General features: G+C 54.4%; 44 non-coding genes across 44 annotated transcripts; 9 read left to right on the plus strand and 35 right to left on the minus strand.

Annotated features, from left to right (window-relative positions):
• The first annotated feature begins 72 nt into the window (after window positions 1-72).
• Window positions 73-144, plus strand: Trnag-ucc (transfer RNA glycine (anticodon UCC)). The gene has a single exon. It is a non-coding gene; the product is annotated as a tRNA-Gly (tRNA).
• Window positions 145-735: 591 nt separating this feature from the next.
• Window positions 736-809, minus strand: Trnai-aau (transfer RNA isoleucine (anticodon AAU)). Its single transcript has one exon. It is a non-coding gene; the product is annotated as a tRNA-Ile (tRNA).
• Window positions 810-1,007: 198 nt separating this feature from the next.
• Trnae-uuc (transfer RNA glutamic acid (anticodon UUC)) lies at window positions 1,008-1,079 on the minus strand. Its single transcript has one exon. It is a non-coding gene; the product is annotated as a tRNA-Glu (tRNA).
• Window positions 1,080-1,360: 281 nt separating this feature from the next.
• On the minus strand, window positions 1,361-1,433 carry Trnam-cau (transfer RNA methionine (anticodon CAU)). The gene has a single exon. It is a non-coding gene; the product is annotated as a tRNA-Met (tRNA).
• Window positions 1,434-1,726: 293 nt separating this feature from the next.
• Trnag-gcc (transfer RNA glycine (anticodon GCC)) lies at window positions 1,727-1,797 on the minus strand. Its single transcript has one exon. It is a non-coding gene; the product is annotated as a tRNA-Gly (tRNA).
• Window positions 1,798-2,138: 341 nt separating this feature from the next.
• Window positions 2,139-2,210, plus strand: Trnag-ucc (transfer RNA glycine (anticodon UCC)). The gene has a single exon. It is a non-coding gene; the product is annotated as a tRNA-Gly (tRNA).
• Window positions 2,211-2,801: 591 nt separating this feature from the next.
• On the minus strand, window positions 2,802-2,875 carry Trnai-aau (transfer RNA isoleucine (anticodon AAU)). Its single transcript has one exon. It is a non-coding gene; the product is annotated as a tRNA-Ile (tRNA).
• A 198-nt stretch (window positions 2,876-3,073) lies between these two features.
• Window positions 3,074-3,145, minus strand: Trnae-uuc (transfer RNA glutamic acid (anticodon UUC)). The gene has a single exon. It is a non-coding gene; the product is annotated as a tRNA-Glu (tRNA).
• Window positions 3,146-3,426: 281 nt separating this feature from the next.
• Trnam-cau (transfer RNA methionine (anticodon CAU)) lies at window positions 3,427-3,499 on the minus strand. Its single transcript has one exon. It is a non-coding gene; the product is annotated as a tRNA-Met (tRNA).
• A 293-nt stretch (window positions 3,500-3,792) lies between these two features.
• On the minus strand, window positions 3,793-3,863 carry Trnag-gcc (transfer RNA glycine (anticodon GCC)). The gene has a single exon. It is a non-coding gene; the product is annotated as a tRNA-Gly (tRNA).
• A 341-nt stretch (window positions 3,864-4,204) lies between these two features.
• Window positions 4,205-4,276, plus strand: Trnag-ucc (transfer RNA glycine (anticodon UCC)). Its single transcript has one exon. It is a non-coding gene; the product is annotated as a tRNA-Gly (tRNA).
• A 586-nt stretch (window positions 4,277-4,862) lies between these two features.
• Trnai-aau (transfer RNA isoleucine (anticodon AAU)) lies at window positions 4,863-4,936 on the minus strand. The gene has a single exon. It is a non-coding gene; the product is annotated as a tRNA-Ile (tRNA).
• Window positions 4,937-5,134: 198 nt separating this feature from the next.
• Window positions 5,135-5,206, minus strand: Trnae-uuc (transfer RNA glutamic acid (anticodon UUC)). The gene has a single exon. It is a non-coding gene; the product is annotated as a tRNA-Glu (tRNA).
• A 281-nt stretch (window positions 5,207-5,487) lies between these two features.
• Window positions 5,488-5,560, minus strand: Trnam-cau (transfer RNA methionine (anticodon CAU)). The gene has a single exon. It is a non-coding gene; the product is annotated as a tRNA-Met (tRNA).
• Window positions 5,561-5,853: 293 nt separating this feature from the next.
• Trnag-gcc (transfer RNA glycine (anticodon GCC)) lies at window positions 5,854-5,924 on the minus strand. The gene has a single exon. It is a non-coding gene; the product is annotated as a tRNA-Gly (tRNA).
• A 341-nt stretch (window positions 5,925-6,265) lies between these two features.
• Window positions 6,266-6,337, plus strand: Trnag-ucc (transfer RNA glycine (anticodon UCC)). Its single transcript has one exon. It is a non-coding gene; the product is annotated as a tRNA-Gly (tRNA).
• Window positions 6,338-6,923: 586 nt separating this feature from the next.
• On the minus strand, window positions 6,924-6,997 carry Trnai-aau (transfer RNA isoleucine (anticodon AAU)). Its single transcript has one exon. It is a non-coding gene; the product is annotated as a tRNA-Ile (tRNA).
• A 198-nt stretch (window positions 6,998-7,195) lies between these two features.
• On the minus strand, window positions 7,196-7,267 carry Trnae-uuc (transfer RNA glutamic acid (anticodon UUC)). The gene has a single exon. It is a non-coding gene; the product is annotated as a tRNA-Glu (tRNA).
• Window positions 7,268-7,548: 281 nt separating this feature from the next.
• Window positions 7,549-7,621, minus strand: Trnam-cau (transfer RNA methionine (anticodon CAU)). The gene has a single exon. It is a non-coding gene; the product is annotated as a tRNA-Met (tRNA).
• Window positions 7,622-7,914: 293 nt separating this feature from the next.
• Trnag-gcc (transfer RNA glycine (anticodon GCC)) lies at window positions 7,915-7,985 on the minus strand. The gene has a single exon. It is a non-coding gene; the product is annotated as a tRNA-Gly (tRNA).
• Window positions 7,986-8,326: 341 nt separating this feature from the next.
• Trnag-ucc (transfer RNA glycine (anticodon UCC)) lies at window positions 8,327-8,398 on the plus strand. Its single transcript has one exon. It is a non-coding gene; the product is annotated as a tRNA-Gly (tRNA).
• A 591-nt stretch (window positions 8,399-8,989) lies between these two features.
• Trnai-aau (transfer RNA isoleucine (anticodon AAU)) lies at window positions 8,990-9,063 on the minus strand. Its single transcript has one exon. It is a non-coding gene; the product is annotated as a tRNA-Ile (tRNA).
• Window positions 9,064-9,261: 198 nt separating this feature from the next.
• Window positions 9,262-9,333, minus strand: Trnae-uuc (transfer RNA glutamic acid (anticodon UUC)). Its single transcript has one exon. It is a non-coding gene; the product is annotated as a tRNA-Glu (tRNA).
• Window positions 9,334-9,614: 281 nt separating this feature from the next.
• Window positions 9,615-9,687, minus strand: Trnam-cau (transfer RNA methionine (anticodon CAU)). The gene has a single exon. It is a non-coding gene; the product is annotated as a tRNA-Met (tRNA).
• Window positions 9,688-9,980: 293 nt separating this feature from the next.
• Trnag-gcc (transfer RNA glycine (anticodon GCC)) lies at window positions 9,981-10,051 on the minus strand. The gene has a single exon. It is a non-coding gene; the product is annotated as a tRNA-Gly (tRNA).
• A 341-nt stretch (window positions 10,052-10,392) lies between these two features.
• On the plus strand, window positions 10,393-10,464 carry Trnag-ucc (transfer RNA glycine (anticodon UCC)). The gene has a single exon. It is a non-coding gene; the product is annotated as a tRNA-Gly (tRNA).
• Window positions 10,465-11,050: 586 nt separating this feature from the next.
• Trnai-aau (transfer RNA isoleucine (anticodon AAU)) lies at window positions 11,051-11,124 on the minus strand. The gene has a single exon. It is a non-coding gene; the product is annotated as a tRNA-Ile (tRNA).
• A 198-nt stretch (window positions 11,125-11,322) lies between these two features.
• Trnae-uuc (transfer RNA glutamic acid (anticodon UUC)) lies at window positions 11,323-11,394 on the minus strand. Its single transcript has one exon. It is a non-coding gene; the product is annotated as a tRNA-Glu (tRNA).
• A 281-nt stretch (window positions 11,395-11,675) lies between these two features.
• Trnam-cau (transfer RNA methionine (anticodon CAU)) lies at window positions 11,676-11,748 on the minus strand. Its single transcript has one exon. It is a non-coding gene; the product is annotated as a tRNA-Met (tRNA).
• A 293-nt stretch (window positions 11,749-12,041) lies between these two features.
• On the minus strand, window positions 12,042-12,112 carry Trnag-gcc (transfer RNA glycine (anticodon GCC)). Its single transcript has one exon. It is a non-coding gene; the product is annotated as a tRNA-Gly (tRNA).
• Window positions 12,113-12,453: 341 nt separating this feature from the next.
• Window positions 12,454-12,525, plus strand: Trnag-ucc (transfer RNA glycine (anticodon UCC)). Its single transcript has one exon. It is a non-coding gene; the product is annotated as a tRNA-Gly (tRNA).
• A 586-nt stretch (window positions 12,526-13,111) lies between these two features.
• Window positions 13,112-13,185, minus strand: Trnai-aau (transfer RNA isoleucine (anticodon AAU)). Its single transcript has one exon. It is a non-coding gene; the product is annotated as a tRNA-Ile (tRNA).
• Window positions 13,186-13,383: 198 nt separating this feature from the next.
• Window positions 13,384-13,455, minus strand: Trnae-uuc (transfer RNA glutamic acid (anticodon UUC)). The gene has a single exon. It is a non-coding gene; the product is annotated as a tRNA-Glu (tRNA).
• A 281-nt stretch (window positions 13,456-13,736) lies between these two features.
• On the minus strand, window positions 13,737-13,809 carry Trnam-cau (transfer RNA methionine (anticodon CAU)). The gene has a single exon. It is a non-coding gene; the product is annotated as a tRNA-Met (tRNA).
• A 293-nt stretch (window positions 13,810-14,102) lies between these two features.
• On the minus strand, window positions 14,103-14,173 carry Trnag-gcc (transfer RNA glycine (anticodon GCC)). Its single transcript has one exon. It is a non-coding gene; the product is annotated as a tRNA-Gly (tRNA).
• Window positions 14,174-14,514: 341 nt separating this feature from the next.
• Window positions 14,515-14,586, plus strand: Trnag-ucc (transfer RNA glycine (anticodon UCC)). The gene has a single exon. It is a non-coding gene; the product is annotated as a tRNA-Gly (tRNA).
• Window positions 14,587-15,172: 586 nt separating this feature from the next.
• On the minus strand, window positions 15,173-15,246 carry Trnai-aau (transfer RNA isoleucine (anticodon AAU)). Its single transcript has one exon. It is a non-coding gene; the product is annotated as a tRNA-Ile (tRNA).
• Window positions 15,247-15,444: 198 nt separating this feature from the next.
• Window positions 15,445-15,516, minus strand: Trnae-uuc (transfer RNA glutamic acid (anticodon UUC)). The gene has a single exon. It is a non-coding gene; the product is annotated as a tRNA-Glu (tRNA).
• A 281-nt stretch (window positions 15,517-15,797) lies between these two features.
• Trnam-cau (transfer RNA methionine (anticodon CAU)) lies at window positions 15,798-15,870 on the minus strand. The gene has a single exon. It is a non-coding gene; the product is annotated as a tRNA-Met (tRNA).
• A 293-nt stretch (window positions 15,871-16,163) lies between these two features.
• Window positions 16,164-16,234, minus strand: Trnag-gcc (transfer RNA glycine (anticodon GCC)). Its single transcript has one exon. It is a non-coding gene; the product is annotated as a tRNA-Gly (tRNA).
• A 341-nt stretch (window positions 16,235-16,575) lies between these two features.
• Trnag-ucc (transfer RNA glycine (anticodon UCC)) lies at window positions 16,576-16,647 on the plus strand. Its single transcript has one exon. It is a non-coding gene; the product is annotated as a tRNA-Gly (tRNA).
• Window positions 16,648-17,233: 586 nt separating this feature from the next.
• On the minus strand, window positions 17,234-17,307 carry Trnai-aau (transfer RNA isoleucine (anticodon AAU)). Its single transcript has one exon. It is a non-coding gene; the product is annotated as a tRNA-Ile (tRNA).
• A 198-nt stretch (window positions 17,308-17,505) lies between these two features.
• Window positions 17,506-17,577, minus strand: Trnae-uuc (transfer RNA glutamic acid (anticodon UUC)). The gene has a single exon. It is a non-coding gene; the product is annotated as a tRNA-Glu (tRNA).
• A 281-nt stretch (window positions 17,578-17,858) lies between these two features.
• Window positions 17,859-17,931, minus strand: Trnam-cau (transfer RNA methionine (anticodon CAU)). The gene has a single exon. It is a non-coding gene; the product is annotated as a tRNA-Met (tRNA).
• Window positions 17,932-17,934: the final 3 nt, after the last annotated feature.

Here is a 17,934-nt window from a genome sequence, read left to right on the forward strand (position 1 = left end):
GGGTACGATCACCTTCGGCCGCTGCCGACAGGCGGGAAGCCGACTCAGCGCGGTGGCGGGGCGCTCGCTTGTGCGGTCGTGGTGTAATGGTCAGCATAGTTGCCTTCCAAGCAGTTGATCCGGGTTCGATTCCCGGCCACCGCAGCAGGCTTTTAATTTCGCGTATGAGTACTTTTGCCACGCGCTCTTAAACTATTGTTTTTTCGCCCTCTTACTCGCTGCATACCAGCCCTTAGTGTGTCTCGACTTGTCTCGACTTTGCTCAGCTGACGCGAGAGCTGACGCTCTCAAATCGGCCTATATCAAAACGACAAGCACGAGAAACGACTGAGAGAGGTAAGGAGAGGCGAGGCGAGGCGAGGCGATGGACACACAGCACGCCCCCTTCATTTCACGGTGGCGTCTCCCTGGCCGAATCGGGCTGTAGCTCCGAAAACAAAGGAGAAACAAAAATAGGAAGTAAAACTGCCAATAGTGCCCTGTGTTCCCATGCGCTCACCCGCCCAAGTACTGACAAGGGCCAAAGTTGTTACGCATCGGCAATCGGACATTTTCTTTCATTTTCTCTAACCAGTGTATTCAAGATATTATGGCCATTGCCGAGTGAATGCTGTAGTGCTTCCCGACGAGTCGGGTTCGGATCCTCTGTCAACTTCCACGCAGGGTGATGATCATTTGGTCATCACACTCGCCAGCTGAAATCGGCGCTGCCTTTTCGCAGTAGTAAAAGAGAAGTGGCCCGTGGGGGGATCGAACCCACGACCTTCGCGTTATTAGCACGACGCTCTAACCAACTGAGCTAACGGGCCTCGGCAGATGCAGTTGCTCAGCCCTACGCTGGAATCAGGTGGCATGAAGCCATACACCATTCCTATGGTCGTCGTGTGTCTGCTTCCCTAGTCTATATTCTGCTGACGGTCACGAAACAGTAGCTATATTGCGAGCAGGACGGGAAACGGCCGCTCGGACAGCTCAAACTTGTCACGATTCGTGTGGAAAAAATTCCGTTCCGGTACCGGGAATCGAACCCGGGCCTCCTGGGTGAAAGCCAGGTATCCCAGCCACTAGACCACACCGGATGCGGCCGTTTCATTCGACCGTTCGTACGGTCGCTTGTCGCATTGTCGCTCTCTTTGCGAGCATCTTTGCACATACTGACTGGCAAGGCGCGCACCTCAAACGTCGCAGAGCAATGCTTTTGGCTTCATGCTGTGCTGGGAGAAGAGGAATAGGGAAGCTGTATGTAGCAATAACAGGAAGTAAACATTTTCCCGCTGAAGCGTTGAAACGTTGTGGATAACAAACAAGAAATAAGTTGGCGCCCTAGCAACAGCACCACCTTCAGTCACAGAAAATTAGATGCCCCGGGTGAGGATCGAACTCACGACCTTAAGATTATGAGACTTACGCGCTGCCTACTGCGCTACCGAGGCAGGCGATCGTTAGACCTTCTGGAATCTTGGTAAGTATCGAATACAAGTGGTAGAGAGTCTGCACTCCCTGGCTCATTTTTTCTGTTGCTACACGTGCATTCACGGCGCGGCAGGCAACTTGCGATGCTAGGCCGACGCCAGTATGTACAATAGCACGCAGGAGTCCAAACGAGCAGTCGTCCGCGCTGCATGATTGGTTCTTTCCATACGGAATCCCGCGGTTCATTCTCATGGCTCACGCAGTTCGAGTGCGAAAGACACGCAGCACCCCTACCGGAGAAAAAACAAAATGATGCATCGGCCGGGAATCGAACCCGGGCCGCCCGCGTGGCAGGCGAGCATTCTACCACTGAACCACCGATGCTCGGGCCAGCGGTACCTTCACGCTGCTTCCCGAGCAGATGTCTCAAGGGAAAGTGGGACTGCCGTCAAGCGCCGTAGCATTCTGTGGATAGGATGCTGCAGACGCTGAATCCTGCACTGCACTGCTTAAAGATGCCGCCAGAACGCGGTCCTCTGCGTACTCTTGCGTCGCCGGCGCCGACTCTTGCCAAAGGATGCGAAATGTGCGCGGATACGCTGTCCGAATGCGTCTGGATGTGCTCCCCTAGCCTGCCTCGAAATGCGCCTGCCGGGTACGATCACCTTCGGCCGCTGCCGACAGGCGGGAAGCCGACTCAGCGCGGTGGCGGGGCGCTCGCTTGTGCGGTCGTGGTGTAATGGTCAGCATAGTTGCCTTCCAAGCAGTTGATCCGGGTTCGATTCCCGGCCACCGCAGCAGGCTTTTAATTTCGCGTATGAGTACTTTTGCCACGCGCTCTTAAACTATTGTTTTTTCGCCCTCTTACTCGCTGCATACCAGCCCTTAGTGTGTCTCGACTTGTCTCGACTTTGCTCAGCTGACGCGAGAGCTGACGCTCTCAAATCGGCCTATATCAAAACGACAAGCACGAGAAACGACTGAGAGAGGTAAGGAGAGGCGAGGCGAGGCGAGGCGATGGACACACAGCACGCCCCCTTCATTTCACGGTGGCGTCTCCCTGGCCGAATCGGGCTGTAGCTCCGAAAACAAAGGAGAAACAAAAATAGGAAGTAAAACTGCCAATAGTGCCCTGTGTTCCCATGCGCTCACCCGCCCAAGTACTGACAAGGGCCAAAGTTGTTACGCATCGGCAATCGGACATTTTCTTTCATTTTCTCTAACCAGTGTATTCAAGATATTATGGCCATTGCCGAGTGAATGCTGTAGTGCTTCCCGACGAGTCGGGTTCGGATCCTCTGTCAACTTCCACGCAGGGTGATGATCATTTGGTCATCACACTCGCCAGCTGAAATCGGCGCTGCCTTTTCGCAGTAGTAAAAGAGAAGTGGCCCGTGGGGGGATCGAACCCACGACCTTCGCGTTATTAGCACGACGCTCTAACCAACTGAGCTAACGGGCCTCGGCAGATGCAGTTGCTCAGCCCTACGCTGGAATCAGGTGGCATGAAGCCATACACCATTCCTATGGTCGTCGTGTGTCTGCTTCCCTAGTCTATATTCTGCTGACGGTCACGAAACAGTAGCTATATTGCGAGCAGGACGGGAAACGGCCGCTCGGACAGCTCAAACTTGTCACGATTCGTGTGGAAAAAATTCCGTTCCGGTACCGGGAATCGAACCCGGGCCTCCTGGGTGAAAGCCAGGTATCCCAGCCACTAGACCACACCGGATGCGGCCGTTTCATTCGACCGTTCGTACGGTCGCTTGTCGCATTGTCGCTCTCTTTGCGAGCATCTTTGCACATACTGACTGGCAAGGCGCGCACCTCAAACGTCGCAGAGCAATGCTTTTGGCTTCATGCTGTGCTGGGAGAAGAGGAATAGGGAAGCTGTATGTAGCAATAACAGGAAGTAAACATTTTCCCGCTGAAGCGTTGAAACGTTGTGGATAACAAACAAGAAATAAGTTGGCGCCCTAGCAACAGCACCACCTTCAGTCACAGAAAATTAGATGCCCCGGGTGAGGATCGAACTCACGACCTTAAGATCATGAGACTTACGCGCTGCCTACTGCGCTACCGAGGCAGGCGATCGTTAGACCTTCTGGAATCTTGGTAAGTATCGAATACAAGTGGTAGAGAGTCTGCACTCCCTGGCTCATTTTTTCTGTTGCTACACGTGCATTCACGGCGCGGCAGGCAACTTGCGATGCTAGGCCGACGCCAGTATGTACAATAGCACGCAGGAGTCCAAACGAGCAGTCGTCCGCGCTGCATGATTGGTTCTTTCCATACGGAATCCCGCGGTTCATTCTCATGGCTCACGCAGTTCGAGTGCGAAAGACACGCAGCACCCCTACCGGAGAAAAAACAAAATGATGCATCGGCCGGGAATCGAACCCGGGCCGCCCGCGTGGCAGGCGAGCATTCTACCACTGAACCACCGATGCTCGGGCCAGCGGTACCTTCACGCTGCTTCCCGAGCAGATGTCTCAAGGGAAAGTGGGACTGCCGTCAAGCGCCGTAGCATTCTGTGGATAGGATGCTGCAGACGCTGAATCCTGCACTGCACTGCTTAAAGATGCCGCCAGAACGCGGTCCTCTGCGTACTCTTGCGTCGCCGGCGCCGACTCTTGCCAAAGGATGCGAAATGTGCGCGGATACGCTGTCCGAATGCGTCTGGATGTGCTCCCCTAGCCTGCCTCGAAATGCGCCTGCCGGGTACGATCACCTTCGGCCGCTGCCGACAGGCGGGAAGCCGACTCAGCGCGGTGGCGGGGCGCTCGCTTGTGCGGTCGTGGTGTAATGGTCAGCATAGTTGCCTTCCAAGCAGTTGATCCGGGTTCGATTCCCGGCCACCGCAGCAGGCTTTTAATTTCGCGTATGAGTACTTTTGCCACGCGCTCTTAAACTATTGTTTTTTCGCCCTCTTACTCGCTGCATACCAGCCCTTAGTGTGTCTCGACTTGTCTCGACTTTGCTCAGCTGACGCGAGAGCTGACGCTCTCAAATCGGCCTATATCAAAACGACAAGCACGAGAAACGACTGAGAGAGGTAAGGAGAGGCGAGGCGAGGCGATGGACACACAGCACGCCCCCTTCATTTCACGGTGGCGTCTCCCTGGCCGAATCGGGCTGTAGCTCAGAAAACAAAGGAGAAACAAAAATAGGAAGTAAAACTGCCAATAGTGCCCTGTGTTCCCATGCGCTCACCCGCCCAAGTACTGACAAGGGCCAAAGTTGTTACGCATCGGCAATCGGACATTTTCTTTCATTTTCTCTAACCAGTGTATTCAAGATATTATGGCCATTGCCGAGTGAATGCTGTAGTGCTTCCCGACGAGTCGGGTTCGGATCCTCTGTCAACTTCCACGCAGGGTGATGATCATTTGGTCATCACACTCGCCAGCTGAAATCGGCGCTGCCTTTTCGCAGTAGTAAAAGAGAAGTGGCCCGTGGGGGGACCGAACCCACGACCTTCGCGTTATTAGCACGACGCTCTAACCAACTGAGCTAACGGGCCTCGGCAGATGCAGTTGCTCAGCCCTACGCTGGAATCAGGTGGCATGAAGCCATACACCATTCCTATGGTCGTCGTGTGTCTGCTTCCCTAGTCTATATTCTGCTGACGGTCACGAAACAGTAGCTATATTGCGAGCAGGACGGGAAACGGCCGCTCGGACAGCTCAAACTTGTCACGATTCGTGTGGAAAAAATTCCGTTCCGGTACCGGGAATCGAACCCGGGCCTCCTGGGTGAAAGCCAGGTATCCTAGCCACTAGACCACACCGGATGCGGCCGTTTCATTCGACCGTTCGTACGGTCGCTTGTCGCATTGTCGCTCTCTTTGCGAGCATCTTTGCACATACTGACTGGCAAGGCGCGCACCTCAAACGTCGCAGAGCAATGCTTTTGGCTTCATGCTGTGCTGGGAGAAGAGGAATAGGGAAGCTGTATGTAGCAATAACAGGAAGTAAACATTTTCCCGCTGAAGCGTTGAAACGTTGTGGATAACAAACAAGAAATAAGTTGGCGCCCTAGCAACAGCACCACCTTCAGTCACAGAAAATTAGATGCCCCGGGTGAGGATCGAACTCACGACCTTAAGATTATGAGACTTACGCGCTGCCTACTGCGCTACCGAGGCAGGCGATCGTTAGACTTTCTGGAATCTTGGTAAGTATCGAATACAAGTGGTAGAGAGTCTGCACTCCCTGGCTCATTTTTTCTGTTGCTACACGTGCATTCACGGCGCGGCAGGCAACTTGCGATGCTAGGCCGACGCCAGTATGTACAATAGCACGCAGGAGTCCAAACGAGCAGTCGTCCGCGCTGCATGATTGGTTCTTTCCATACGGAATCCCGCGGTTCATTCTCATGGCTCACGCAGTTCGAGTGCGAAAGACACGCAGCACCCCTACCGGAGAAAAAACAAAATGATGCATCGGCCGGGAATCGAACCCGGGCCGCCCGCGTGGCAGGCGAGCATTCTACCACTGAACCACCGATGCTCGGGCCAGCGGTACCTTCACGCTGCTTCCCGAGCAGATGTCTCAAGGGAAAGTGGGACTGCCGTCAAGCGCCGTAGCATTCTGTGGAGAAGATGCTGCAGACGCTGAATCCTGCACTGCACTGCTTAAAGATGCCGCCAGAACGCGGTCCTCTGCGTACTCTTGCGTCGCCGGCGCCGACTCTTGCCAAAGGATGCGAAATGTGCGCGGATACGCTGTCCGAATGCGTCTGGATGTGCTCCCCTAGCCTGCCTCGAAATGCGCCTGCCGGGTACGATCACCTTCGGCCGCTGCCGACAGGCGGGAAGCCGACTCAGCGCGGTGGCGGGGCGCTCGCTTGTGCGGTCGTGGTGTAATGGTCAGCATAGTTGCCTTCCAAGCAGTTGATCCGGGTTCGATTCCCAGCAACCGCAGCAGGCTTTTAATTTCGCGTATGAGTACTTTTGCCACGCGCTCTTAAACTATTGTTTTTTCGCCCTCTTACTCGCTGCATACCAGCCCTTAGTGTGTCTCGACTTGTCTCGACTTTGCTCAGCTGACGCGAGAGCTGACGCTCTCAAATCGGCCTATATCAAAACGACAAGCACGAGAAACGACTGAGAGAGGTAAGGAGAGGCGAGGCGAGGCGATGGACACACAGCACGCCCCCTTCATTTCACGGTGGCGTCTCCCTGGCCGAATCGGGCTGTAGCTCCGAAAACAAAGGAGAAACAAAAATAGGAAGTAAAACTGCCAATAGTGCCCTGTGTTCCCATGCGCTCACCCGCCCAAGTACTGACAAGGGCCAAAGTTGTTACGCATCGGCAATCGGACATTTTCTTTAATTTTCTCTAACCAGTGTATTCAAGATATTATGGCCATTGCCGAGTGAATGCTGTAGTGCTTCCCGACGAGTCGGGTTCGGATCCTCTGTCAACTTCCACGCAGGGTGATGATCATTTGGTCATCACACTCGCCAGCTGAAATCGGCGCTGCCTTTTCGCAGTAGTAAAAGAGAAGTGGCCCGTGGGGGGACCGAACCCACGACCTTCGCGTTATTAGCACGACGCTCTAACCAACTGAGCTAACGGGCCTCGGCAGATGCAGTTGCTCAGCCCTACGCTGGAATCAGGTGGCATGAAGCCATACACCATTCCTATGGTCGTCGTGTGTCTGCTTCCCTAGTCTATATTCTGCTGACGGTCACGAAACAGTAGCTATATTGCGAGCAGGACGGGAAACGGCCGCTCGGACAGCTCAAACTTGTCACGATTCGTGTGGAAAAAATTCCGTTCCGGTACCGGGAATCGAACCCGGGCCTCCTGGGTGAAAGCCAGGTATCCTAGCCACTAGACCACACCGGATGCGGCCGTTTCATTCGACCGTTCGTACGGTCGCTTGTCGCATTGTCGCTCTCTTTGCGAGCATCTTTGCACATACTGACTGGCAAGGCGCGCACCTCAAACGTCGCAGAGCAATGCTTTTGGCTTCATGCTGTGCTGGGAGAAGAGGAATAGGGAAGCTGTATGTAGCAATAACAGGAAGTAAACATTTTCCCGCTGAAGCGTTGAAACGTTGTGGATAACAAACAAGAAATAAGTTGGCGCCCTAGCAACAGCACCACCTTCAGTCACAGAAAATTAGATGCCCCGGGTGAGGATCGAACTCACGACCTTAAGATTATGAGACTTACGCGCTGCCTACTGCGCTACCGAGGCAGGCGATCGTTAGACCTTCTGGAATCTTGGTAAGTATCGAATACAAGTGGTAGAGAGTCTGCACTCCCTGGCTCATTTTTTCTGTTGCTACACGTGCATTCACGGCGCGGCAGGCAACTTGCGATGCTAGGCCGACGCCAGTATGTACAATAGCACGCAGGAGTCCAAACGAGCAGTCGTCCGCGCTGCATGATTGGTTCTTTCCATACGGAATCCCGCGGTTCATTCTCATGGCTCACGCAGTTCGAGTGCGAAAGACACGCAGCACCCCTACCGGAGAAAAAACAAAATGATGCATCGGCCGGGAATCGAAACCGGGCCGCCCGCGTGGCAGGCGAGCATTCTACCACTGAACCACCGATGCTCGGGCCAGCGGTACCTTCACGCTGCTTCCCGAGCAGATGTCTCAAGGGAAAGTGGGACTGCCGTCAAGCGCCGTAGCATTCTGTGGAGAAGATGCTGCAGACGCTGAATCCTGCACTGCACTGCTTAAAGATGCCGCCAGAACGCGGTCCTCTGCGTACTCTTGCGTCGCCGGCGCCGACTCTTGCCAAAGGATGCGAAATGTGCGCGGATACGCTGTCCGAATGCGTCTGGATGTGCTCCCCTAGCCTGCCTCGAAATGCGCCTGCCGGGTACGATCACCTTCGGCCGCTGCCGACAGGCGGGAAGCCGACTCAGCGCGGTGGCGGGGCGCTCGCTTGTGCGGTCGTGGTGTAATGGTCAGCATAGTTGCCTTCCAAGCAGTTGATCCGGGTTCGATTCCCGGCCACCGCAGCAGGCTTTTAATTTCGCGTATGAGTACTTTTGCCACGCGCTCTTAAACTATTGTTTTTTCGCCCTCTTACTCGCTGCATACCAGCCCTTAGTGTGTCTCGACTTGTCTCGACTTTGCTCAGCTGACGCGAGAGCTGACGCTCTCAAATCGGCCTATATCAAAACGACAAGCACGAGAAACGACTGAGAGAGGTAAGGAGAGGCGAGGCGAGGCGAGGCGATGGACACACAGCACGCCCCCTTCATTTCACGGTGGCGTCTCCCTGGCCGAATCGGGCTGTAGCTCCGAAAACAAAGGAGAAACAAAAATAGGAAGTAAAACTGCCAATAGTGCCCTGTGTTCCCATGCGCTCACCCGCCCAAGTACTGACAAGGGCCAAAGTTGTTACGCATCGGCAATCGGACATTTTCTTTCATTTTCTCTAACCAGTGTATTCAAGATATTATGGCCATTGCCGAGTGAATGCTGTAGTGCTTCCCGACGAGTCGGGTTCGGATCCTCTGTCAACTTCCACGCAGGGTGATGATCATTTGGTCATCACACTCGCCAGCTGAAATCGGCGCTGCCTTTTCGCAGTAGTAAAAGAGAAGTGGCCCGTGGGGGGATCGAACCCACGACCTTCGCGTTATTAGCACGACGCTCTAACCAACTGAGCTAACGGGCCTCGGCAGATGCAGTTGCTCAGCCCTACGCTGGAATCAGGTGGCATGAAGCCATACACCATTCCTATGGTCGTCGTGTGTCTGCTTCCCTAGTCTATATTCTGCTGACGGTCACGAAACAGTAGCTATATTGCGAGCAGGACGGGAAACGGCCGCTCGGACAGCTCAAACTTGTCACGATTCGTGTGGAAAAAATTCCGTTCCGGTACCGGGAATCGAACCCGGGCCTCCTGGGTGAAAGCCAGGTATCCCAGCCACTAGACCACACCGGATGCGGCCGTTTCATTCGACCGTTCGTACGGTCGCTTGTCGCATTGTCGCTCTCTTTGCGAGCATCTTTGCACATACTGACTGGCAAGGCGCGCACCTCAAACGTCGCAGAGCAATGCTTTTGGCTTCATGCTGTGCTGGGAGAAGAGGAATAGGGAAGCTGTATGTAGCAATAACAGGAAGTAAACATTTTCCCGCTGAAGCGTTGAAACGTTGTGGATAACAAACAAGAAATAAGTTGGCGCCCTAGCAACAGCACCACCTTCAGTCACAGAAAATTAGATGCCCCGGGTGAGGATCGAACTCACGACCTTAAGATTATGAGACTTACGCGCTGCCTACTGCGCTACCGAGGCAGGCGATCGTTAGACCTTCTGGAATCTTGGTAAGTATCGAATACAAGTGGTAGAGAGTCTGCACTCCCTGGCTCATTTTTTCTGTTGCTACACGTGCATTCACGGCGCGGCAGGCAACTTGCGATGCTAGGCCGACGCCAGTATGTACAATAGCACGCAGGAGTCCAAACGAGCAGTCGTCCGCGCTGCATGATTGGTTCTTTCCATACGGAATCCCGCGGTTCATTCTCATGGCTCACGCAGTTCGAGTGCGAAAGACACGCAGCACCCCTACCGGAGAAAAAACAAAATGATGCATCGGCCGGGAATCGAACCCGGGCCGCCCGCGTGGCAGGCGAGCATTCTACCACTGAACCACCGATGCTCGGGCCAGCGGTACCTTCACGCTGCTTCCCGAGCAGATGTCTCAAGGGAAAGTGGGACTGCCGTCAAGCGCCGTAGCATTCTGTGGATAGGATGCTGCAGACGCTGAATCCTGCACTGCACTGCTTAAAGATGCCGCCAGAACGCGGTCCTCTGCGTACTCTTGCGTCGCCGGCGCCGACTCTTGCCAAAGGATGCGAAATGTGCGCGGATACGCTGTCCGAATGCGTCTGGATGTGCTCCCCTAGCCTGCCTCGAAATGCGCCTGCCGGGTACGATCACCTTCGGCCGCTGCCGACAGGCGGGAAGCCGACTCAGCGCGGTGGCGGGGCGCTCGCTTGTGCGGTCGTGGTGTAATGGTCAGCATAGTTGCCTTCCAAGCAGTTGATCCGGGTTCGATTCCCGGCCACCGCAGCAGGCTTTTAATTTCGCGTATGAGTACTTTTGCCACGCGCTCTTAAACTATTGTTTTTTCGCCCTCTTACTCGCTGCATACCAGCCCTTAGTGTGTCTCGACTTGTCTCGACTTTGCTCAGCTGACGCGAGAGCTGACGCTCTCAAATCGGCCTATATCAAAACGACAAGCACGAGAAACGACTGAGAGAGGTAAGGAGAGGCGAGGCGAGGCGATGGACACACAGCACGCCCCCTTCATTTCACGGTGGCGTCTCCCTGGCCGAATCGGGCTGTAGCTCCGAAAACAAAGGAGAAACAAAAATAGGAAGTAAAACTGCCAATAGTGCCCTGTGTTCCCATGCGCTCACCCGCCCAAGTACTGACAAGGGCCAAAGTTGTTACGCATCGGCAATCGGACATTTTCTTTCATTTTCTCTAACCAGTGTATTCAAGATATTATGGCCATTGCCGAGTGAATGCTGTAGTGCTTCCCGACGAGTCGGGTTCGGATCCTCTGTCAACTTCCACGCAGGGTGATGATCATTTGGTCATCACACTCGCCAGCTGAAATCGGCGCTGCCTTTTCGCAGTAGTAAAAGAGAAGTGGCCCGTGGGGGGATCGAACCCACGACCTTCGCGTTATTAGCACGACGCTCTAACCAACTGAGCTAACGGGCCTCGGCAGATGCAGTTGCTCAGCCCTACGCTGGAATCAGGTGGCATGAAGCCATACACCATTCCTATGGTCGTCGTGTGTCTGCTTCCCTAGTCTATATTCTGCTGACGGTCACGAAACAGTAGCTATATTGCGAGCAGGACGGGAAACGGCCGCTCGGACAGCTCAAACTTGTCACGATTCGTGTGGAAAAAATTCCGTTCCGGTACCGGGAATCGAACCCGGGCCTCCTGGGTGAAAGCCAGGTATCCCAGCCACTAGACCACACCGGATGCGGCCGTTTCATTCGACCGTTCGTACGGTCGCTTGTCGCATTGTCGCTCTCTTTGCGAGCATCTTTGCACATACTGACTGGCAAGGCGCGCACCTCAAACGTCGCAGAGCAATGCTTTTGGCTTCATGCTGTGCTGGGAGAAGAGGAATAGGGAAGCTGTATGTAGCAATAACAGGAAGTAAACATTTTCCCGCTGAAGCGTTGAAACGTTGTGGATAACAAACAAGAAATAAGTTGGCGCCCTAGCAACAGCACCACCTTCAGTCACAGAAAATTAGATGCCCCGGGTGAGGATCGAACTCACGACCTTAAGATTATGAGACTTACGCGCTGCCTACTGCGCTACCGAGGCAGGCGATCGTTAGACCTTCTGGAATCTTGGTAAGTATCGAATACAAGTGGTAGAGAGTCTGCACTCCCTGGCTCATTTTTTCTGTTGCTACACGTGCATTCACGGCGCGGCAGGCAACTTGCGATGCTAGGCCGACGCCAGTATGTACAATAGCACGCAGGAGTCCAAACGAGCAGTCGTCCGCGCTGCATGATTGGTTCTTTCCATACGGAATCCCGCGGTTCATTCTCATGGCTCACGCAGTTCGAGTGCGAAAGACACGCAGCACCCCTACCGGAGAAAAAACAAAATGATGCATCGGCCGGGAATCGAACCCGGGCCGCCCGCGTGGCAGGCGAGCATTCTACCACTGAACCACCGATGCTCGGGCCAGCGGTACCTTCACGCTGCTTCCCGAGCAGATGTCTCAAGGGAAAGTGGGACTGCCGTCAAGCGCCGTAGCATTCTGTGGAGAAGATGCTGCAGACGCTGAATCCTGCACTGCACTGCTTAAAGATGCCGCCAGAACGCGGTCCTCTGCGTACTCTTGCGTCGCCGGCGCCGACTCTTGCCAAAGGATGCGAAATGTGCGCGGATACGCTGTCCGAATGCGTCTGGATGTGCTCCCCTAGCCTGCCTCGAAATGCGCCTGCCGGGTACGATCACCTTCGGCCGCTGCCGACAGGCGGGAAGCCGACTCAGCGCGGTGGCGGGGCGCTCGCTTGTGCGGTCGTGGTGTAATGGTCAGCATAGTTGCCTTCCAAGCAGTTGATCCGGGTTCGATTCCCGGCCACCGCAGCAGGCTTTTAATTTCGCGTATGAGTACTTTTGCCACGCGCTCTTAAACTATTGTTTTTTCGCCCTCTTACTCGCTGCATACCAGCCCTTAGTGTGTCTCGACTTGTCTCGACTTTGCTCAGCTGACGCGAGAGCTGACGCTCTCAAATCGGCCTATATCAAAACGACAAGCACGAGAAACGACTGAGAGAGGTAAGGAGAGGCGAGGCGAGGCGATGGACACACAGCACGCCCCCTTCATTTCACGGTGGCGTCTCCCTGGCCGAATCGGGCTGTAGCTCCGAAAACAAAGGAGAAACAAAAATAGGAAGTAAAACTGCCAATAGTGCCCTGTGTTCCCATGCGCTCACCCGCCCAAGTACTGACAAGGGCCAAAGTTGTTACGCATCGGCAATCGGACATTTTCTTTCATTTTCTCTAACCAGTGTATTCAAGATATTATGGCCATTGCCGAGTGAATGCTGTAGTGCTTCCCGACGAGTCGGGTTCGGATCCTCTGTCAACTTCCACGCAGGGTGATGATCATTTGGTCATCACACTCGCCAGCTGAAATCGGCGCTGCCTTTTCGCAGTAGTAAAAGAGAAGTGGCCCGTGGGGGGATCGAACCCACGACCTTCGCGTTATTAGCACGACGCTCTAACCAACTGAGCTAACGGGCCTCGGCAGATGCAGTTGCTCAGCCCTACGCTGGAATCAGGTGGCATGAAGCCATACACCATTCCTATGGTCGTCGTGTGTCTGCTTCCCTAGTCTATATTCTGCTGACGGTCACGAAACAGTAGCTATATTGCGAGCAGGACGGGAAACGGCCGCTCGGACAGCTCAAACTTGTCACGATTCGTGTGGAAAAAATTCCGTTCCGGTACCGGGAATCGAACCCGGGCCTCCTGGGTGAAAGCCAGGTATCCCAGCCACTAGACCACACCGGATGCGGCCGTTTCATTCGACCGTTCGTACGGTCGCTTGTCGCATTGTCGCTCTCTTTGCGAGCATCTTTGCACATACTGACTGGCAAGGCGCGCACCTCAAACGTCGCAGAGCAATGCTTTTGGCTTCATGCTGTGCTGGGAGAAGAGGAATAGGGAAGCTGTATGTAGCAATAACAGGAAGTAAACATTTTCCCGCTGAAGCGTTGAAACGTTGTGGATAACAAACAAGAAATAAGTTGGCGCCCTAGCAACAGCACCACCTTCAGTCACAGAAAATTAGATGCCCCGGGTGAGGATCGAACTCACGACCTTAAGATTATGAGACTTACGCGCTGCCTACTGCGCTACCGAGGCAGGCGATCGTTAGACCTTCTGGAATCTTGGTAAGTATCGAATACAAGTGGTAGAGAGTCTGCACTCCCTGGCTCATTTTTTCTGTTGCTACACGTGCATTCACGGCGCGGCAGGCAACTTGCGATGCTAGGCCGACGCCAGTATGTACAATAGCACGCAGGAGTCCAAACGAGCAGTCGTCCGCGCTGCATGATTGGTTCTTTCCATACGGAATCCCGCGGTTCATTCTCATGGCTCACGCAGTTCGAGTGCGAAAGACACGCAGCACCCCTACCGGAGAAAAAACAAAATGATGCATCGGCCGGGAATCGAACCCGGGCCGCCCGCGTGGCAGGCGAGCATTCTACCACTGAACCACCGATGCTCGGGCCAGCGGTACCTTCACGCTGCTTCCCGAGCAGATGTCTCAAGGGAAAGTGGGACTGCCGTCAAGCGCCGTAGCATTCTGTGGAGAAGATGCTGCAGACGCTGAATCCTGCACTGCACTGCTTAAAGATGCCGCCAGAACGCGGTCCTCTGCGTACTCTTGCGTCGCCGGCGCCGACTCTTGCCAAAGGGTGCGAAATGTGCGCGGATACGCTGTCCGAATGCGTCTGGATGTGCTCCCCTAGCCTGCCTCGAAATGCGCCTGCCGGGTACGATCACCTTCGGCCGCTGCCGACAGGCGGGAAGCCGACTCAGCGCGGTGGCGGGGCGCTCGCTTGTGCGGTCGTGGTGTAATGGTCAGCATAGTTGCCTTCCAAGCAGTTGAACCGGGTTCGATTCCCGGCCACCGCAGCAGGCTTTTAATTTCGCGTATGAGTACTTTTGCCACGCGCTCTTAAACTATTGTTTTTTCGCCCTCGTACTCGCTGCATACCAGCCCTTAGTGTGTCTCGACTTGTCTCGACTTTGCTCAGCTGACGCGAGAGCTGACGCTCTCAAATCGGCCTATATCAAAACGACAAGCACGAGAAACGACTGAGAGAGGTAAGGAGAGGCGAGGCGAGGCGATGGACACACAGCACGCCCCCTTCATTTCACGGTGGCGTCTCCCTGGCCGAATCGGGCTGTAGCTCCGAAAACAAAGGAGAAACAAAAATAGGAAGTAAAACTGCCAATAGTGCCCTGTGTTCCCATGCGCTCACCCGCCCAAGTACTGACAAGGGCCAAAGTTGTTACGCATCGGCAATCGGACATTTTCTTTCATTTTCTCTAACCAGTGTATTCAAGATATTATGGCCATTGCCGAGTGAATGCTGTAGTGCTTCCCGACGAGTCGGGTTCGGATCCTCTGTCAACTTCCACGCAGGGTGATGATCATTTGGTCATCACACTCGCCAGCTGAAATCGGCGCTGCCTTTTCGCAGTAGTAAAAGAGAAGTGGCCCGTGGGGGGATCGAACCCACGACCTTCGCGTTATTAGCACGACGCTCTAACCAACTGAGCTAACGGGCCTCGGCAGATGCAGTTGCTCAGCCCTACGCTGGAATCAGGTGGCATGAAGCCATACACCATTCCTATGGTCGTCGTGTGTCTGCTTCCCTAGTCTATATTCTGCTGACGGTCACGAAACAGTAGCTATATTGCGAGCAGGACGGGAAACGGCCGCTCGGACAGCTCAAACTTGTCACGATTCGTGTGGAAAAAATTCCGTTCCGGTACCGGGAATCGAACCCGGGCCTCCTGGGTGAAAGCCAGGTATCCTAGCCACTAGACCACACCGGATGCGGCAGTTTCATTCGACCGTTCGTACGGTCGCTTGTCGCATTGTCGCTCTCTTTGCGAGCATCTTTGCACATACTGACTGGCAAGGCGCGCACCTCAAACGTCGCAGAGCAATGCTTTTGGCTTCATGCTCTGCTGGGAGAAGAGGGATAGGGAAGCTGTATGTAGCAATAACAGGAAGTAAACATTTTCCCGCTGAAGCGTTGAAACGTTGTGGATAACAAACAAGAAATAAGTTGGCGCCCTAGCAACAGCACCACCTTCAGTCACAGAAAATTAGATGCCCCGGGTGTGGATCGAACTCACGACCTTAAGATTATGAGACTTACGCGCTGCCTACTGCGCTACCGAGGCAGGCGATCGTTAGACCTTCTGGAATCTTGGTAAGTATCGAATACAAGTGGTAGAGAGTCTGCACTCCCTGGCTCATTTTTTCTGTTGCTACACGTGCATTCACGGCGCGGCAGGCAACTTGCGATGCTAGGCCGACGCCAGTATGTACAATAGCACGCAGGAGTCCAAACGAGCAGTCGTCCGCGCTGCATGATTGGTTCTTTCCATACGGAATCCCGCGGTTCATTCTCATGGCTCACGCAGTTCGAGTGCGAAAGACACGCAGCACCCCTACCGGAGAAAAAACAAAATGATGCATCGGCCGGGAATCGAACCCGGGCCGCCCGCGTGGCAGGCGAGCATTCTACCACTGAACCACCGATGCTCGGGCCAGCGGTACCTTCACGCTGCTTCCCGAGCAGATGTCTCAAGGGAAAGTGGGACTGCCGTCAAGCGCCGTAGCATTCTGTGGAGAAGATGCTGCAGACGCTGAATCCTGCACTGCACTGCTTAAAGATGCCGCCAGAACGCGGTCCTCTGCGTACTCTTGCGTCGCCGGCGCCGACTCTTGCCAAAGGATGCGAAATGTGCGCGGATACGCTGTCCGAATGCGTCTGGATGTGCTCCCCTAGCCTGCCTCGAAATGCGCCTGCCGGGTACGATCACCTTCGGCCGCTGCCGACAGGCGGGAAGCCGACTCAGCGCGGTGGCGGGGCGCTCGCTTGTGCGGTCGTGGTGTAATGGTCAGCATAGTTGCCTTCCAAGCAGTTGATCCGGGTTCGATTCCCGGCCACCGCAGCAGGCTTTTAATTTCGCGTATGAGTACTTTTGCCACGCGCTCTTAAACTATTGTTTTTTCGCCCTCTTACTCGCTGCATACCAGCCCTTAGTGTGTCTCGACTTGTCTCGACTTTGCTCAGCTGACGCGAGAGCTGACGCTCTCAAATCGGCCTATATCAAAACGACAAGCACGAGAAACGACTGAGAGAGGTAAGGAGAGGCGAGGCGAGGCGATGGACACACAGCACGCCCCCTTCATTTCACGGTGGCGTCTCCCTGGCCGAATCGGGCTGTAGCTCCGAAAACAAAGGAGAAACAAAAATAGGAAGTAAAACTGCCAATAGTGCCCTGTGTTCCCATGCGCTCACCCGCCCAAGTACTGACAAGGGCCAAAGTTGTTACGCATCGGCAATCGGACATTTTCTTTCATTTTCTCTAACCAGTGTATTCAAGATATTATGGCCATTGCCGAGTGAATGCTGTAGTGCTTCCCGACGAGTCGGGTTCGGATCCTCTGTCAACTTCCACGCAGGGTGATGATCATTTGGTCATCACACTCGCCAGCTGAAATCGGCGCTGCCTTTTCGCAGTAGTAAAAGAGAAGTGGCCCGTGGGGGGATCGAACCCACGACCTTCGCGTTATTAGCACGACGCTCTAACCAACTGAGCTAACGGGCCTCGGCAGATGCAGTTGCTCAGCCCTACGCTGGAATCAGGTGGCATGAAGCCATACACCATTCCTATGGTCGTCGTGTGTCTGCTTCCCTAGTCTATATTCTGCTGACGGTCACGAAACAGTAGCTATATTGCGAGCAGGACGGGAAACGGCCGCTCGGACAGCTCAAACTTGTCACGATTCGTGTGGAAAAAATTCCGTTCCGGTACCGGGAATCGAACCCGGGCCTCCTGGGTGAAAGCCAGGTATCCTAGCCACTAGACCACACCGGATGCGGCCGTTTCATTCGACCGTTCGTACGGTCGCTTGTCGCATTGTCGCTCTCTTTGCGAGCATCTTTGCACATACTGACTGGCAAGGCGCGCACCTCAAACGTCGCAGAGCAATGCTTTTGGCTTCATGCTCTGCTGGGAGAAGAGGGATAGGGAAGCTGTATGTAGCAATAACAGGAAGTAAACATTTTCCCGCTGAAGCGTTGAAACGTTGTGGATAACAAACAAGAAATAAGTTGGCGCCCTAGCAACAGCACCACCTTCAGTCACAGAAAATTAGATGCCCCGGGTGTGGATCGAACTCACGACCTTAAGATTATGAGACTTACGCGCTGCCTACTGCGCTACCGAGGCAGG

The sequence above is a fragment of the Schistocerca serialis genome, chromosome 2, assembly GCF_023864345.2.
Source record: "Schistocerca serialis cubense isolate TAMUIC-IGC-003099 chromosome 2, iqSchSeri2.2, whole genome shotgun sequence".
NCBI lineage: Eukaryota > Metazoa > Arthropoda > Insecta > Orthoptera > Acrididae > Schistocerca > Schistocerca serialis.